Below are 18681 nucleotides of genomic sequence, written 5' to 3' on the forward strand. Positions count from 1 at the left end.
AAAATCCCGTCTGGCAATGCTTTTGTCCCGTTTTCAGGGATTTTCTCAGTTCGAGCCGTATTACAAAGACTCTGGTCATTGATCCAGGCAGTGCTGCTACCTTTGGGTGTTTCAGTGAACTACGTCCACTTTCGGAGTAACGCAGAACAATCACCACTGCTCTTTTGTGATTCGTCTTACTGAGATATTTCAATACCAATAGCGATCGCTGATTCAGTTAGCGCGTCGGGGCTCCGCCCGGGCCTCGCCGCCATTGGCGAGCGCCTGTTTAAAGGTTTTCAGCAGCGAATGTGTTAAGATTATAAAATAAATTTTTAATTTTTAAAATAAAACTGTCATAACATAACCTAACCAACCAGACTTGCTGATAATATAAAAACTGTATAAGATAAAAATGTAATTAATGATTACTTATAATTTTTAATTAATTTTAAAATTAATTTTAAAATTTAGTATTATAAAATAAAACTGTCATAACCTAACCTTACCAACCAAACTTGCTGATATGAAAAATTTGTTGACAAAAATTTAGTGCTACCACCGGGATTCGAAACCGGGACCTCCTGATCACCAAATCGAAACGCTACCAACTAAGCCACGAACGCCGCTGAAAACACATCGTTTCGTTACGGTAATCGTGTTGCCTCAAGAGTAGACATTAGCCACTAGAGATATGACGTCACTACACCTTTAGCCTTAGTCCCTCCCGTGTGCCCATTCCAAACTTACCAAGGTTGTTTTGACAAATGATGGGACGGTTTGAAAAGGAACAATTTCAATTTGATAAATTTAAAAGTAGGCTAACTCATTTTTTTTATTTTAAGGAATGGTCTGCGGGTTAGATCGTTTTGTTTCAGTCCCACAAATGTGAGCTAACTACATAATATTGCTAAAAGTTTTTTTTCAAGCAGGCATTTCAAGTAAATTCTGAAAAACTTGCAATGATAAAATTGTGTTGTTTAATCAATTACTTACCATAATATAGTCTATATTATAGGGGTAGGTATAATTTTTTGATACGGTAAAGGTTTATAGGAAAGTAGCCTAACTTTAACCAGACTACGGGGCGGAAACATTATTGGGCCTAGGGGCCCCAAAATGTTTAAACCGGCCATGTTCTCAGATCAATATAGCCTAATCTAAATTGGCTATTTAGAACATGCAGTTTTGAACAGTTCAAGTAAATTTCTCATCCTATTGTGAAATTAAATTCCTATTTATGCGTGTGGAAACGTTTGAGTGTACCAATGTCGACTAAATTAACTAGGCGACTGTAAGTTTTTGATAGCAAAACGATAATATTGATCTTACATAAATGAGTGATAAAAATCAAACAGTTTAAATTAGCTGTTTGAACTAATAAGCATATTGTTAAATTAACTAGTGCCCATGTTGCTCGAAATCGAGCAATTGCAAAGAAATAAAGTAGTTACAGTATTTAAATACACCCGCCGCAGCAAACCTGCAGACTAAGCGAATTTCTACTTCTCTGATTACATTATTACTAAAATATTTCCATGAATAAGACATATTAATTCCCAATTTAAATAACATTAGATTTAACGAGTGCTTAGGTTTGCTGCTACGGGGAAGGTAAAAAGTGTTCTCTGACCATACCTCTTTAGTATAGGATGAAATAAATAAATTTTGCAAAATTTTATCAACATATATCCATAAACAATTAAACTACAACAGTTTTCATTTTCTCTATAAGAATAACATGGGAATTTAAAATTACACTATTTTTGAATTTTCTCCGTGACCGTTAGGCATACAACAGCGCTTCAGTATACTAAATTATTCCTTTTTTAAGCTCTACAAAACGGTTTAAAAAGAATAGGTATATATATATATATATATATATAAATGAATTTGAACGGATGGTGTTTTTGTCCTCTAGGGACCTCAAAATAAAAAATTATATCGGTCACGGGTCCAGGTTTTACCATGAGTACTACGGTAATAGCTTATTCCCTATATAGGAAATTCGCTACGAATAAAATTCATAATTTCCGATGAGTTTAAAAGACTCAACTCATAGATTACGTTCCATATAATCAATATTTTTTGTAAATATTTTATCATTTTTCAAAAGCTGATCTGGTTTTTTAGTGAATTCTACAAATCTTTCTTTCTTATAGCCGCATTAGGTTGTCCATGTTGATCTTTGTCATTAATGATAGGCCTAACGTAGTCTGCATAATACTACCCGTTGTCGCCAGTACGTTTACAAATTTCAGTCATTTTTTATAGCGATAACATTTTGTTTACATAGCTTAAGAACTGCCTGATTTAACCCCTCTGTGACAATTTTATTTGCTTCAATTGGCATTAATTTGGCTAGTTACTGTTATAACGTATAAGTTATATTTAGGCCTACCTGAAAAAAGTGCAGATTTGAAAGGCCTAATGTTGTTCAGATGGTTTTTTGTTTCCCTTAAATGTGAATAATGAAAATCCTTCAGTGAAAGTTTTATTAAGGTTTCTTGGATGTAGTAGGCCTACTGTAATCTTATATATTAAAAAATTTGGTTTTTCTTTTCTGAGTTCGTTTGGCTCTTCTACCCAACCGATTTTCATGATTGAGGTCTCAAATTTAAGGTATGCACGCACAGATTTGCCAAGCATCGGCATATAATTATACGGAAAGTAAATGAAGATACGTCTTATAACACTTAAAACATTACGCTTATACTGTTACGCTTATACCTGAGGCCTTGGACAGGTCTCAGGCCACAGCAGGTGTTTTCTGTGAGCTGTCTAAGGCTTTTGATTGTGTGGATCACTCACTCCTGTTGCTGAAACTTTATGATTATGTGATTGGGGGAAGTTGCTTTTCTTTAATACAATCTTACCTTTCTGAAAGAAAACAAAGAACTTTAATTTTAGAAGATAACAACAAACATTATTCACCATGGGAAATTATATCCACAGGTGTTCCCCAAGGCTCAGTATTGGGCCCACTTTTTTTAAATTTACATTAATGATCTTCCAAAAGCTATTAATAAATAACTAATTCTTTTTGCCGATGACACTACTGCTTTGATCAAAAACAATAATACAACTGAAATGTTTTCTTCTCTGCAAAGTGTGTTAAAGGTCATGGAGCAATGGTTTTTAGAAAATGGGTTAAAACTTAATGCTGAAAAAACAAATACCCCCGCTGCAGCAAACCTGCCGACTAAGCGAATTTCCATTTGTCTGAATTGATTTTCAGTTAAATATATTTTAATAACATTAGGTTTAGCGAGTACCTAGGTTTGCTGCTACAAGGAAACTAATAAAGTGTGTTTTTGAGTAAAATATTGATAGCTTAGTACAAAATAAATAAATTTGACAAGTTTGATCAAAATATATTTATAAACAAGCAAACTACAACATTTGACAATATTCTCCATAAGAATAACATGGGAATTTTAAATTTACAATTTTTTTAATGTTCTCCGTTACTTATAATCGAACAAAAATACTTTTATATACTAAATTGTTTTTTTAAGCTCTTTAAAAAGGTCTAAAGAGAAATTGGGAAATTTTGTGTTTTGAGGGTCAAAAGTGAGAAAAACCAATTTTTACCCCATAAAACCCCCCGTAAAGCCCCTTTCCCATGGTCCGATCGTGCTGGTTCGCGAACTCATTCAAGTTTATCCCGCTTTACACCTTTAAACCAAATTTCATCAAAATCGGACAAAAATTACTCAAGTTATCGCGTTCACGGACGTATATATATATATATAAGTCTATATATATATATACATATATAAAAATTTGAAAGAATAGTGTTTTTGGCCTCTGGGGAAATCAAAATGAAAAAGTAAATCGGTCCCGGGTCTAGGTCTTACCGTGCCACCTACGGTAATAGCTACTTCCCTATAGGGAAATTCGCTAATATTATTAAATTTTCTACTAGACACAAAAATATGGAAAACTGTTCCTTTAATTTAGTTGAAGCTCATAAATTCTTAGGGGTTTACGTAGATGACGCAGTTAAATGGGTATCACATTTGAATTATTTACGTAACAAAATTAGGTCGATATCATCTTTATTCATACATTTAAAGGACTGTGTTTCTGTTGAGACACTTAAAGTAGTTTATCATGCTTATGTGGAGTCAGTGTCAAGATATGGCATCATTTTATGGGGTCAAGCTACTGGTATTAAAACTTTATTCAGGTTACAAAAACGTATTATTCGCATTATCACCAACTCTCATCCAAGCAGTTCTTCAAGAGACATTTTCAAAATTTAAGAATTCATACATTAACGGGGTTGTATATTCTAGAATTATTAAATTACATACTTTCAGTTAAAAATTAGCTACCAGAAACAATACATTTTAATCACAGGTATGAAACCCGAAATGAAAATATATTTAGACTCCCTAGACACTGTTTGAAAAATCTTCATTGTATGCTGGGCTGAGATTATACAATATGCTTCCGCCATGCTATAAGTCATTAAGCAAAACCAAATTTAAAGATACAATAGATAATTTACTTATTGACAAGGCTTTTTACTTAATTGAAGATTTTTACAGAACTACAATTTAGAAATTTTTATTTTTTATTTTAAGTGTTTAATTTTAAAAAGTTTTAATGTTAAATATTTTATGTATGGATGTATGTATGTAATTTTGACAATGCACCTATTCTAAATGTTATGACATGTATGGAATGTTTTGTGCAAATAAAGTATGTCTATGTCTACTCACAAGACGGTAAAAATACAAAATATTGTAAGTGGTGATCGGTTTCGATTGGACACTTACCATCTTTTGTATTTTTACCGTCTTGTGAGTAACAGATAAAAACAGCTTAAATATATGTTTTAAGTGTTATAAGACGTATCTTTATTTACTTTCCGTAAATTTAATAACACGTACAATGCTGATGTAATTATCTATAGTCTCACTTGGTTTATACGTAAATGAAATTTGCTCCCCATGTATCTCTTATGGGAGTTAAATTTGGTTTCTCTTTTCCGAGTTCGTTTGGCTCTTCTACCAGACCGACTTTCATGATTGAGGTCTCAAATTAAAGGTATGCACGCACAGATTTGCCATCAAGCATCGGCATATATTTATCTATAATACTACTCGGAATATACGTAAACAAAATTTGCTCGCTATGTATTTCTTATAGGAGTTAAATTTGGTTTTTCTTTTCCGAGTTCGTTTGGCTCTTCTCCCCGATTGATTTTCATGATTAAGGTCTCAAATTTAAGGTATGCACGCACAGATTTGCCATCAAGCATCGGCATATAAGATAATTATCTATAGTCTCACTCGGTTTATATGTAAACGAAATTTGTTCCCCATGTATTTCTTATGGGAGTTAAATTTGGTTTTTCTTTGCAGAGTTTGTTTGGCTCTTCTACCCGACCGATTTTCATGATTGAGGTCTCAAATTGAAGGAATGCACGCAAAGATTTCATATCAAGCATCGGCATATATTTACCTACAGCATTACTCGATCAAAAAACATTATTTGATTCATTTTCGAATTATTACTTCAATTTATGATGTATTTCACCAGTTATAATTAATTATATAATCGTATATATGTTGGTCTACCGGCTTTCATATTAGTTATTTAAATCGAATGAGTTTCAAGCTAACGCAAGGTGAACAACCAACATAAAATTATTTTTCATAAGATTTTTCTATGATTCAAATTCAATAGCTCCAGTATTTTCCTTTTTTTTATATGTTTTAGGCTCAAAATAATCAGTAAATTATGGGCTTCAATTTGAGCTACTGATCGTTTGAATCAGTTAATTTCAAGATAGGCCTACTGTATTACAAAATCCTAAATCATAAATTTGATTATTTCTTTGATAAAATATTTATTTTAAGGCTGTGGAGCAGCATGAGTCCTCAGTATTATTTTAAAATCACTTGACTTTTATGAAAACATAGGCCTATATTTAATGTCCTTGCCGTACCAGTTTAATTCAGCCTTAGAGTGTTTTCCTTTCCTAATCATCATAAAGTTAAGTTTGTGTTTCCTACAAAATAGTAACACTTTGGCTAACATCCATGATCATTGTTTGTGGGAATCTTCAAATTGTAGGTGTTCTTCATTATATATGATGATAACGATAGTAAATAGTTTTTTTTATTTTTTTTTATCTCTATTTCTTCTACTTGGTGGCGTTCTATGACTTTCCTATCATTTCTTTGGTTAAAAAATCGGTTTTTTCAATGATTGCTCAAGAAATACATTACCCTGTCAATTCAATTCATTTTTCTTATTTGGCAAAATCTATTTTAAAACGTTTTTATTAGCTCGCTTTCTTGTCCGGTACAAATTTTGCAATCAATTTTATGCTTAGTTCCCGATGAGCTAGAGACTTGAAACTTAAAACATAGCTCACAAATGGATGACAATGCAATATTATATCATTTAATTTTCATATTTCCCTTGGGCTTCGCCCCATGGGCTTGTTTTTATTAACTCGCTTTATTGCAAATTTTGATACTTCCCGATGAGCTAGAGACTTGAAACTTGAAACATAGCTCACAAATGGATGACAATGCAATATTAGGCCTATATCATTTAATTTTCATATTTCCCTTGGGCTACGCCCCATGGGCTTCCAAACTTTCCATGTTTACATTTTGAAAGAATGTAAATATATCAATAATTTAAGTCAGCTGTAAATACTTAAATTTGACAGTTCGAAGAGCAGAGGTTAAGAGGTAAAGGTTATGCTCCCAAGAGATTCTTTATACAATGAAACATTTCAAAATAAAGTTAAACAATGTGATTGCAGATAAAGGTGTTTGTTAATAATATAATTTGTTATTTATTTAGTATTCTATAAAGTAAACAATAAATTAAATAGATTGATATATAGTTAGTAGGTAGGCCATACATTCAATCTAATATAATTACATGAAAAGAAACTAAAATAAACCTTAGATTTCCCACATGCCTCTGTCTTAATCTGATATAGATGCTTGAAATAGATTTAACATCCACACACATTAAAAACTAAAAAGTAGAAAATAATTTATAAATAAAAAACTTTTTTAAAACAAAACGTTTTTAAACGCACTAAAAAGTAGAAAATAATTTATAAATATGTGGAGAATATAAATACTTGTAAGATTTAAAACTAAAAACGTTGGGTGCATGCAATTATATATAATCATAGATAAAACATAGGCCTACTCCCTTAGTAGATTTCTCATCCTAATGGAACAGCTGAAAGACAATTTTATTGTTAGTTCTGTACGGTTTATGTAGAGGTCGTGTTTTGTTTACAATTTGTTTCTCGTTAATACAGTCATTTAAAACCTCGTTTAACCAAATAATACAATCTAATGATAAACAATAACTTGTCCCCTAGTTATACTAGTAGTACGCTTATTCTGCACGTAATGCGATGAGTGAACGTGAGCGCAACAATGGAAGAGTCCACCCGCACCTAGCCTACTTACCGGGGTCAATGGTGAACACAGTGTTATTTGTATAGGCAAATCAACCAAATCTCAGTCAACACAATCCTAACTTCTCGTCCATTACTTAACCAAAGTCATTGGTAATATACGTAATGGATTTCCAACAGTTATCGATAGGAGGTAAATCCATCGTTCCTGTACAAAACGTCTTTTGATTAAATGAAGCCTATTTCCTTATTTGTTATGAGGCCTATCATAAACAAAACTAAAACAAACTGAACGAATCTAACTTAACCTAATTGCGACAGCACGGTGTAAAGGAGTCTTCTTAAAAATATCGTATGGCTTATAATGATGATATATAACACATACTAACGATAGCGCTATTATATCACCTAAAAATGATTAATAATCCAATATATGTTTATCTAACTAATTAATCTAAATGCCATAAACGGTTCCCACACTCCGAACTGCTTGCCTTTACCACTTCCATCGCCACTACCTACGTCGTGGACCTGTTTCCCACCCTTCCCTCAGCATTTTAGTAGTGCATACGTACATTAATCTAACTGCCACAAACTGTTCCCACACTCAGAACTTCTCGCCTTTACCACTTCCTTCCCCACTTCCTATGACATGGACCGGTTTCCTCCCTTTCCAGAGCCTTTTAGTATTGCAGTTGCATTAATCTAACTGCCACCAACGGTTCCCACACTCCACACTGCTTGCCTTGACTACTTCCTTCATCACTTCCTACGTAGTGGACCTGTTTCCCAACCTTTTCATAGCATTTTAGTATTGCAGATACATAAATCCCACTATCACAAAGGGTTTCCACACTCCGCACTTCTCCCATTGACTACTTCCTTTATCACTTCCTACGTCATGGACCTGTTTCCCTTCCTTCCCATAGCATTTTAGTATTGCAGGTACATTAATCTAACAGTCACAAAGGTTTCCGACACTCCGGACTGCTAGCCTTGACTACTTCCTTCACCACTTCCTACGTCGTGGACCTGTTTCCCTCCCTTTCCATCGCATTTTAGTATCTCAAATATATTAATCTAACTGCCAATAACGGTTCCCACACTCCAAACTGCTCACCTTTAACACTTCATTTCATTCACCACTTCCTACGTCGTAGACCTGTTTTCCTCCCTTTTCGTAGCATTTCAGAATTGCAGATACATTATTCTAACTGTAACAAAGGGTTCCCACACTCCGGACTGTTCACCTCGACTACTTCCTTCACCACTTCCTACGTCGTGGACCTGTTTCCCCCCTTCGCATAGCAATTTAGTATAAAAATGGACTAACATCTTTGACTATTTAATGATGATGATTATGATATATTCATAATGTCAAACTCTTTACTCCATGAATGAAAGAGCTTAGAGGATAAGTCGTTCTCTCTGTCTTAAGTAGACGACAAAATTGTTGGTCGCAAAACGTAAACAAATAAAAAGAAGAAGAAGGTAGCTTCTAATGTTATTCTTATGGGACGAATTTAAAAATGTTTTTTTAGGGTTTTATAATTACTACTGAGCGGAATCGTCTAGAATTTTAATGGGGTATTCCCACTGGTGTCATAATTATGAGTGCAAAATCTGAACGCTATAAGTGCAACGGTTCTTGAGATTTGACGATCCGTTTCCTATACATATTCTATACACGATACATAGATTCGTTCACTTCGTTCACTCATCTATAACCAAAAAGTAAAGCACACATCAAGAAATTAACACTAAAATAATAGAAATAAAATTTCGTCGACACTAGCGCCCAGTGTCACCGTACATGAACTAGACACAAAAAACATGCTTCAAAATTTACAATGGGATGAGAAGTCTACTTCTGTTGGTTAGTCTATGATATAATTCAGTTTTAAAAATCTTTGTACATCTAAATCTAGAGTTCTACTGGATTGATTTTTAATGGGTCGTTGTAAAGCTTAATTCGTGTAGATTTGCAAATAATTATGAAAGTTTGTTTTTGATCTATGGTGAAAAATAAAAATAAACGGTATCAGCATTCTGACACATACTTTTTGCCATAAGTTTGGCAACAACCTTTATCATGTGTAAGTTAGCCTAAGAGGTGAGAGTAAATATACGGAAATGGGATTTGTACAATTTTGTTCAGAATTTAAAGGACTATAACATACTAAATTTTGATCAAAATCGTTCGGGCCATTTTTTAGAAAATCAATTTTTTCCGTTATTTTATGGGGCTTTTATGGGAAAATAACATAATTTAGAATAACTTTTGAACCGTATTTTTACAGAAATGGGATTTGTACCATTTTGTTCAGAATATAAAGGACTATAACATGCTAAATTTTTATCAAAATCGTTTGGGCCATTTTTGGGAAAATCCAATTTTCCGTTATTTAATGGGGTTTTATGGGAAAATCCCCATTAAAAACCAAAATTTCAAAAAAATGAAATACCCCCGCCGCAGCAAACCTGCAGACTAAGCGAATTTCCATTTGACTGATTGGATTTACACTGAAATGTCTACTTAAAAATATAACATTTATTCCCTATTTAAATAGAACTAGTGTACCTGTTGCTCGAATTCGAGCAATTGCAAAGCATTACAGGCGACTCAAAGATTATGGAAATACTCACGATCTACCAGTTAGATATAATCAAAATCTTTAGTAAATATCTTATCTTTTTTCAAAAAGTTGATCTTGTTTTTTAGTGTTTTTAGTGAAAAAAAACATTATTTCTATTTCTTCTACTTGGTTCTGTTCTATGACTTTTTCTATGTTTCCATTGTTCGGCAAATCGGTTATTTAAATGTTTGCTCAAGAAATGTAGCACAGTGTTAATTCAGTTTTATTTTTAGCCTATATCAAATTGTCCAAGATTTCTCGCTCTTTTCCATTGTAGTAATTACACCAACCCAAGTTTCATCTACAGATGCAATGCCAAAGAATATCACCTACCTTATCTCCAAGAAGTGGTAAAAAAGGCAGAAACCAACCCATACAATAGATATAAGTTAACTCCATAAAAATAATTTTAAAAGTTACTGTGATATTAGGATTTTTCACTGATTTGGTAATAGAACATTATATTGCAAAACATGACACGATGCAGAAGAAAATCAATTTTAAAATCAGAAAAATCCATTGCAAATACTGTACTTAATTTTGACAAATTCAATAAATCACAATTTAAATATTAACACCTGTTGCATTAAAAAGAAGTGTAGAATTATGCATGTGGTCGTAATGTAAACAAATCTGAAGAGGCAACTTTAAAGGCTTCTGGGGCAGAGCCCCAAGGGTATTTACCTCTTTACTTTCCTCTTTTGATGGCTCATCTACAGACCAAGACATTTCTTTAGAGACCCCTACCAAGTTTCTACGCCCAGCCGTTCTCTCAAATTAGCTGTGACAAAAACCCCGTTTTCCTCCATAAGAATAACATGGGATGGGAATTTAAAGGCCACGAGGGCAGAGCCCCAAGGGAATTCGCCATGTTTCTCTTTTGATGGCTCATCTACAGACCAAGACCTTTCTTTAGACACCTCTACCGAGTTTCTACGCCCAGCCGTTCTCTCAAAATAGCTGGGTAAAAGTTTTTTTTGTTTTTTTTTTTTGTAAAACGTTAATAGTAAGTAAGAAATAAAAACATCTTCCAAATTTGATCAAAATATGTTCATAAACAAGCAAACTACAGCAGTTTACTTATTCTCCATAAGAATAACATGGGAATTTTAAATTTACAATTTTTTTGAATTTTCTCCGTAACCATTAGGCGCATAATAACGCTTCAATATACTAAATTATTCGTTTTTTTAAGATCTACAAAATGGTTTGGAAAGAAATTGCTAAATTTTAATTTTTTTTTTGGTCAAAAATGGGAAAAACCTATTTTTACCCCATAAAACCCCCGTCATGCTGGATCGCGAACTCGTTCGAATAAACGTAGGTTTACACGTTTGTACCAAATTTAATCAAAATCGAATCATTTTTGCTCGAGTTATTGTGCTAACGGACAATATATATATATTGGTGCATATCAAGTCCTAGTTAGCTCTGAATTAATTAACAAAATATTTATAATTCTGTGCAAATAAATTTACTTAACTTTTTTAAATGACAGTACTTACAGTACCTAGTTATTAATTTTTGATGTTGACATATTTGATAAGAAATGGTAGAAGTCAACTTCAAAATGTTATCAAATTTACTTTAAGCTGGCCAGGAAAAGGATAACTAGGCTACTTTAAACGTATTTTTTCTTACACTATTACAATAAAAAACTTGTCATATATTGTTATACCAATGAAATATGCATAGTAATAGGACAATAAACCAATTATAAGAAACGGTTTTTATTATAAATTGTAATTCACTTATAACCTAGTAGGCTAGTAAAAAATTTAAAATGTAACTTTCTACCTTGGAACCCCGGATGACCAATGAACAATAAAATATCTTGAAGAATGGCTGGACAAAAAACTTAATTGGAACTACCAAGTCAATAAAAACTGTCCCAAAGTTATGCACGCCTTGCAATGCTTTTCCTTTAATCAATAGGAAATCTACTCTGAAGCCAGCTTTTACAGTTCTAATCTACAAATCAATAATTCGGCCTTTGATTACATATGCATCTCCTATCTGGGGATTAGCTATATATAAAAAAAACAAACTCTTAAAAATTCAAGTGATTCAAACAAAATTCTTAAGAATAGCGGTGAATGCTCGGACCTGGTTTGTTAGAAACAGGCATATACATGAAGAGCTAGGAGTGGAGTCTATCTCAGCCTTTAATGAAAAAACCACCTCAAAATTTTCGAAAATTTTGAGTCGAAGGCTCCCTCAAGATCTATTGAATGAATAAAGCCTCAAGAAGTTTAAATATATTTCTCTAAATTAATTATGTTACAGGGTGTCTCAGGTCTGGGCGAACCCACGATGTTATTATTGATAATTTCTTGTTTATTTTGTTAACACTTCTGTGAATAATGTCATCATTGAACCAGAAATAAGTGCTTAAAAAAACAAATTTAGGTAACCACAAAACATAAAGATAACATAGATATGGTTTACATAATCAAAGATATGTAAAACTATTATTAATGATAATGACCATTTTAACAGGAAAAATGTAGGTAGTATCAAAGATAACTAAAGTCTTAACAAAAGTATTCTTAATAATAATCTAAGGATGACACCCAGCATTGGGATATTATGTATCCGTAAAGTCTATAGGCCTACTGGATCTTCATTAGCATACATTTACAACAATGTGATTACTACAAATTGAACAATAATAAAACATATAATAAAAGTATCCTGAATAATGGTCAAAGGATGACACCCGGCATCTATATAACTAACTATACAGCCCGATGTTTAACTGACTGACAGGGGATACAAATGTTTGAGCACTTCTAGAATAGCTAGAGATCTGAAATTTGGCACGATTGTCTTGGTGCCAAACTCGCGGGAAAATCCTAAAAAGTTGCATTTTTTATTTTAACCCCCCTTATTTTAGAATTTCCCCCCCAATGTTATTCTTATGGGAAATAACATTGAAAAATGCCGACTTTGGTATGCTCATCTGAACCACTTATAAACGTGCTAGAGACTTGAAAATTTGTATTATTGTAGTAGGGGATCTCAAGTTAACGGTAAAATTTGCAGTCCCGTTTTCAAATTTTAACACTGCCAAAAATCCAAAATGGCGGACCGTTTTTTGCAGCCTCGGTAAGTTTGCAGTAGTGAAAAACCTCTGAAAACGAAAAAACACGTTTTTTTTTAAACGGCTAGGCCTAGGGTATAGCTTGAAAACGGTAAGAGCTAGAAACAATTTGAAAGAATTTTCATGGTCAGGAATTAAATTTTCTACAAGACACTAATAGGCTTTTTTCAAAAATCGCACTCCTTCACCGTCAAAAAACACCCTACTTTCAAAATGTGGTAAATTTCTTTCAAATTTTTACCGGTTTTCGCTATTTTTCATACTTAAATAATTCTTTTTGCAAATATTATTATTGCTTTGTATTCCCCTTACTTTTGTTTAAATAAAACCTAACCTTAAATTAATCTCGGCCCCCTCCAAGAAAATATTCTACATCCGCCACTAAGTTAGACCCAAGGCACAGTCATGCGTAGCCTAAGCCGTGGTGAAACTGGTTATTGTATTCCAGGCTGAAGTTGTTGCCCTGCCCGAGTGTGCAAGAGTGTGTTTGGAGCGTGGTCGGACAGGCCACACCATATATAGGCCTACATGAACTCGCACAGCAAAGCAGCACTAATGGCACTTGGCAGTTTTGACTTTGCTGCACATTTTTGAAATTATTATCCATTATGTTAGTAGTAGGCCTACTTTTTACAAAGTGCATAAACAGTCTGGAGATAATATAAAATCAACTAGCCTATTTGATTCATTATAGGTAACCTAAACTTTACCTTCCAATCTAACCTAACTTCAAAACACTTAGGTAGCCTACCGTAATACAGTCACGAGCCCGCATAACACCCAACCTACCAACCTCACATGACTTGTGTGAACCTGGCAATAACTTGGCAATAACTAGTGCACGCGCCCGCTAAAATCTATTGCTGGCCGTTTTGCGGAAAAATACGGCCACGAAACATATTCCGATAATGTCAACAGATAGAGGACACTTTAACGGACACGACAGTATCAACATCATGTACCTGGGGAGTAAGTTAAGGGGGGTAAACTCAGCAATAAGTAGTGTGCGCGCCCGATAAAATCTATTGCCGGCCGTATTGCGGAAAAATACGTCCGCGAGCAATAATAACGACGATGCCAACAGATAGAGGACACTTCAACGGACACGACAGTATCAACATCATGTACCTGGGGAGTAATTTAGGGGGGGTAAAACCAGCAATAGGTTGTGCGCGCGCCCTTTAAAATCTATTGCTGGCCGTATTGCCGAAAAATACGTCCGCGAGCAATTATAACGACGATGCCAACAGATAGAGGACACTTCAACGGACACGACAGTATCAACATCATGTACCTGGGGAGTAATTTTAGGGGGGGTAAAACAAGCAATAAGTAGTGCGCGCGCCCGATAAAATCTATTGCTGGCCGTATTGGGAAAAAAGATTTGAAAGGATTTGAATAATCATCGTTATTATTGCTCGCGGACGTATTTTTCCGCAATACGGCCGGAAATAGATGTTATCGGGCGCGCGCACAACTTATTGCTGGTTTTACCCAACCCCCCCCATATTACTCCCGAGGTACATTATATTGATAGGCCTACTGTCGTGTCCTTTGAAGTGTCCTCTATCTTTTGGCATCATCGTTAATATTGCTTGCGGACGTATTTTTCCGCAATACGGCCAGCAATAGATTTTTAAGGGCGCGCGCACAATTTATTGCTGGTTTTACCCCCTCTTTATTACTCCCCAGGTACATGATGTTGATACTGTCGTGTCCGTTGAAGTGTCCTCTATCTGTTGGCATCATCGTTTTTATTGCTTGCAGACGTATTTTTCCGCAATACGGCCAGCAATAGATTTTATCGGGCGAGCGCACTACTTATTGCTGGTTTTACCCCCCTAAATTACTCCCCAAGTACATGATGTTGATACTGTCATGTCCGTTGAAGTGTCCTCTATCTGTTAGCATCGTCGTTATTATTGCTCGCGGACGTATTTTTCCGCAATACGGCCGGCAATAGATTTTATCGGGCGCGCACACTACTTATTGCTGAGTTTACCCCCCTTAACTTACTCCCCAGGTACATGATGTTGATACTGTCGTGTCCGTTAAAGTGTCCTCTATCTGTTGACATTATCGGTAATATGTTTCGTGGCCGTATTTTTCCGCAAAACGGCTAGCAATAGATTTTAGCAGGCGCATGCACTAGTTATTGCCAAGTTATTGCCAGGTTCACACCAATCCTCACATGTCTAAATAAGAACTGAAGTAGGCCTAAGTTAGTTCATAATCAACGCTCAGTTAAATTTACAAATGCCTCTAGGTGCCTCTTTGTCCTCTAGGCTATGTATAAACTCTTTGTCATCTTAGGCTTCTTCTTCTTCCCTTGACAATAATTTTAATTTATTTTCAATCGTTCATGTTTGTGTTGTGTTACGTCAGTCCATTCACAGTAATGGTGACAGAGACCAGCCGACAATAGAGGCATTACAGTAATAAAATTCAAAAAATCATAGCTAGTTTTTGTGACAGCAGAAAAATTTCTGCACCATTGTTTTCAGGTACCTAGGCCTACCGGTAAAAATTTAGTTTCTAATGATAGCCTATAAATTAAGTTACTAGGCCTATAAGTTAGTTCTCTTGGTCACCCTCATCGCAATAATTTCCTTAACAGCTGTTTCCACTCCACAAACCATACATCCCTTTCAGTGTTAGTCGTCACTAGAACTTGGACTCGTCCAAACCACAAATAAGTTAGGTGATAACCCAACAAAACTTAAGGTAAGCTTGATATTAATTATTTAACTGTACAGCCGCTTACGAATCTCTCTGACAAAAACTTAAGTTATCTTATTACATTATTGGATTCAGCGTGAAAAATACTGTAAGCTTAGTAACTTAGACACCTAAAAACTACGTATCACATTGTAGGCCTAGACATATTGGGTACAGTTTCTTAACTGGGCTATGCTTATATCGGTTAAAACTATCAAGAAATTTGCAGTAAGTTAAGTAACATGTCAACTAACTTAGGTATTAGTTTAGCCCTATGCTAGGCCTAGTGCTACTAACTTACAGATAACTTAACCTAGGCCTATATAGCCTAACTAAAGATTGCTTAATGTTAATCTTTCTCTTTAGACCTGTGACAATAAATTATTAAGTTACCAACTCTTAACAATATGACAATATGGCATAATAGGCCTAACTGAACTCACTAACTTTTTGATGCCAAGATTATCTCCAATGGTTCAGATGAATATTCCTTATCAGCTCTTATCGCAGTATAAATAAAACGAATGACAACATGACAACATATACAAAAACAAAATAAGTTTTTAAAACTAGGCTAACTTTAGTTTCGCAAAATCTGTTGTTAAAGTAAAATACGAAATCTCACCCGGCTACCAACAGACAAAGTCCATCAATAATGAATCATCATCATCATCTCATCATCATTATCTGCTGATCTAAGACGAGACGAACGGAACGAAGACGAAATCGTAAAAAACCGCAAAGCAAAGTTCAGTTCAGTCTTCAGTCAGTGCAGTGTGCAGTGGTAGTGGTGGGTGGTGTTGTGGTGTGGTGGTAGTTTAGTTGGTAGGTAGTGTCAGTGTCGTCCGGTCGTCGTGTCGTGGTAGTGTACACAAAAAAAAACCTACGAGACCACCAACTTACCGTCAGACCGCCACCGCCACCGCCGGTCACCGACCGTCGTGAAGTTAGCGGCTCCTTTCATCGGCGCTTTTTTGGTTTGTAATAGATGTGGGTTGGTACTCCTGCGGACGCCACAAACGTGTTTTGCAGATGGTTTTGCAGGGATGTCGGAAACGCAATTCAATGAAAATACGGTGCGAAATGATGTTTTTATATTTATATAATGTCAATTATACATTGCTAAAACGTGTATACAAGTTAAAACTAATTAATTGACGTATTTTAAAAGGCATATTTCAGACCGAGTGTACATTATACGTAGCTATGGCTTAACATAACGCGATCAATTAAAACTCCGAACATAAAAAGTGCATAATCTTTTTTCCCAAGCCCATCACATCAACTTTGAGCTATTCTAATGGTAATAAACAATGTGTAGAATACTCAGTATAAATATGATTGAGGCAGTCCAGTGAATTACGAAGCTATAAGGCAAAATGTATATGGTTGATAGTAACTCGTATCAGGAAAAAGTGCACAATCTTTTTCCTAAGCCCATCACATCAACTTTGAGGTATTCTAATGGTAATGTACAATGTGTAGAATACTCAGTATATGATTGAGGCAGTCCAGTGAATTACGAAGCTATAAGGCAAAATCTATATGGTTGATAGTAACTCGTATCAGGAAAAAGTGCACAATCTTTTTCCTAAGCCCATCACATCAACTTTGAGGTATTCTAATGGTAATTTACAATGTGTAGAATACTCAGTATAAATATGATTGAGGCAGTCCAGTGAATTACGAAGCTATAAGGCAAAATCTATATGGTTGATAGGAATTTGCGCCAGGAAAAGTGCACAATCTTTTTCCTAAGCCCATCACATCAACTTTGAGGTATTCTAATGGTAATATACAATGTTTAGAATAATCGGTATGAGAATAATTGCGGCAGTCCAGTAAATTACAAAGTTATATGGCAAAATGTATATGGTTGATAGGAACTCGCATCAGGAAAAGTGCACAATCTTTTTCCTGAGCCCATCACATCAACTTTGAGGTATGCTAATGGTAATATACAATGTGTAGAATACTCAGTATAAATATGATTGCGGCAGTCCAGTAAATTACCAAGCTATAAGGCAAAATCTATATGGTTGATAGGAACTCGCATCAGGAAAAAGTGCACAATCTTACCTCAAAATTGATGTGATGGGCTTAGGAAAAAGATTGTGCACTTTTCCTGATGCGAGGGCACATATTTTAAAATTAAATGATAAAAAACTCAATTAGTATCATAGATACTGGAATTTTCCTTGGCATTTTTTTAAAGCAGATGAAGTTGGTAATGCAATGCCGTTTAGAACTTGTTTCTATCGTGTCTTAGCTTATGGGCGATTTTCTAGAACGCGTCTCAGAGGAATCACCTTCCCCCCTCCCCTCCCCCCACGATGTGCACCTGCTGGGTTGGTGACAACATCGGTTTTTGTTATCTCTAAAATGCGCCCAACAACAATCAAAAGTCAAAAAGAGTTACACTTTCAGTGCATACTCAACCCCTATAGGTGCTGGACTAAAGATAACATGGCAGACAGGTGACACCTGCTCATTGATTCGCGTATTATTCATTGAAATTTATGATTATAAAATTATTAATGTATTGAAAATGAAAATAAAACATTGAATAGGAAACCAAAACCTTTAATTGAAAATATAATTTTGCACATTTGAAGCTGAGTCAATATATTCTTATAAACACATCCTTAAAACATACTTAAATAAATTAGAGTACCATCCTAACTACCTTGCTTTAAATTTATTTGACAACAGCAACTATACATACAGATTGAAAAGATGCCAAGTTTTGGACTTAAGTAGTCGTTTTTAGACTTTAAACTTTGTACCAAATATGCAAAGTTTGTGTGTTAGCTCTATTGTTGGATAAAGACTAA

General features: G+C 34.7%; 1 protein-coding gene across 4 annotated transcripts in view; it reads right to left on the reverse strand.

Annotated features, from left to right (window-relative positions):
* Positions 1–16572, reverse strand: part of LOC128983219 (NFX1-type zinc finger-containing protein 1-like) — a 125743-nt gene extending 109171 nt beyond the window's left edge. The window contains exon 1 of one of the 4 annotated variants that reach the window (XM_054402435.1): positions 16473–16572. The gene's annotated coding sequence lies outside the window, so the exon portion shown is untranslated. Of the gene's footprint in view, positions 1–16290 lie in introns of all 4 variants that reach the window. The other 3 variants (XM_054402433.1, XM_054402434.1, XM_054402436.1) reach the window with 3 other exon arrangements.
* Between the last annotated feature and the right edge of the window lie 2109 nt (positions 16573–18681).

The sequence above is a fragment of the Macrosteles quadrilineatus genome, unplaced genomic scaffold (assembly GCF_028750875.1).
Source record: "Macrosteles quadrilineatus isolate MER2022 unplaced genomic scaffold, UCM_ALF_1.0 Scaffold_1__1_contigs__length_201487025, whole genome shotgun sequence".
Taxonomy (NCBI): Eukaryota; Metazoa; Arthropoda; class Insecta; order Hemiptera; family Cicadellidae; genus Macrosteles; species Macrosteles quadrilineatus.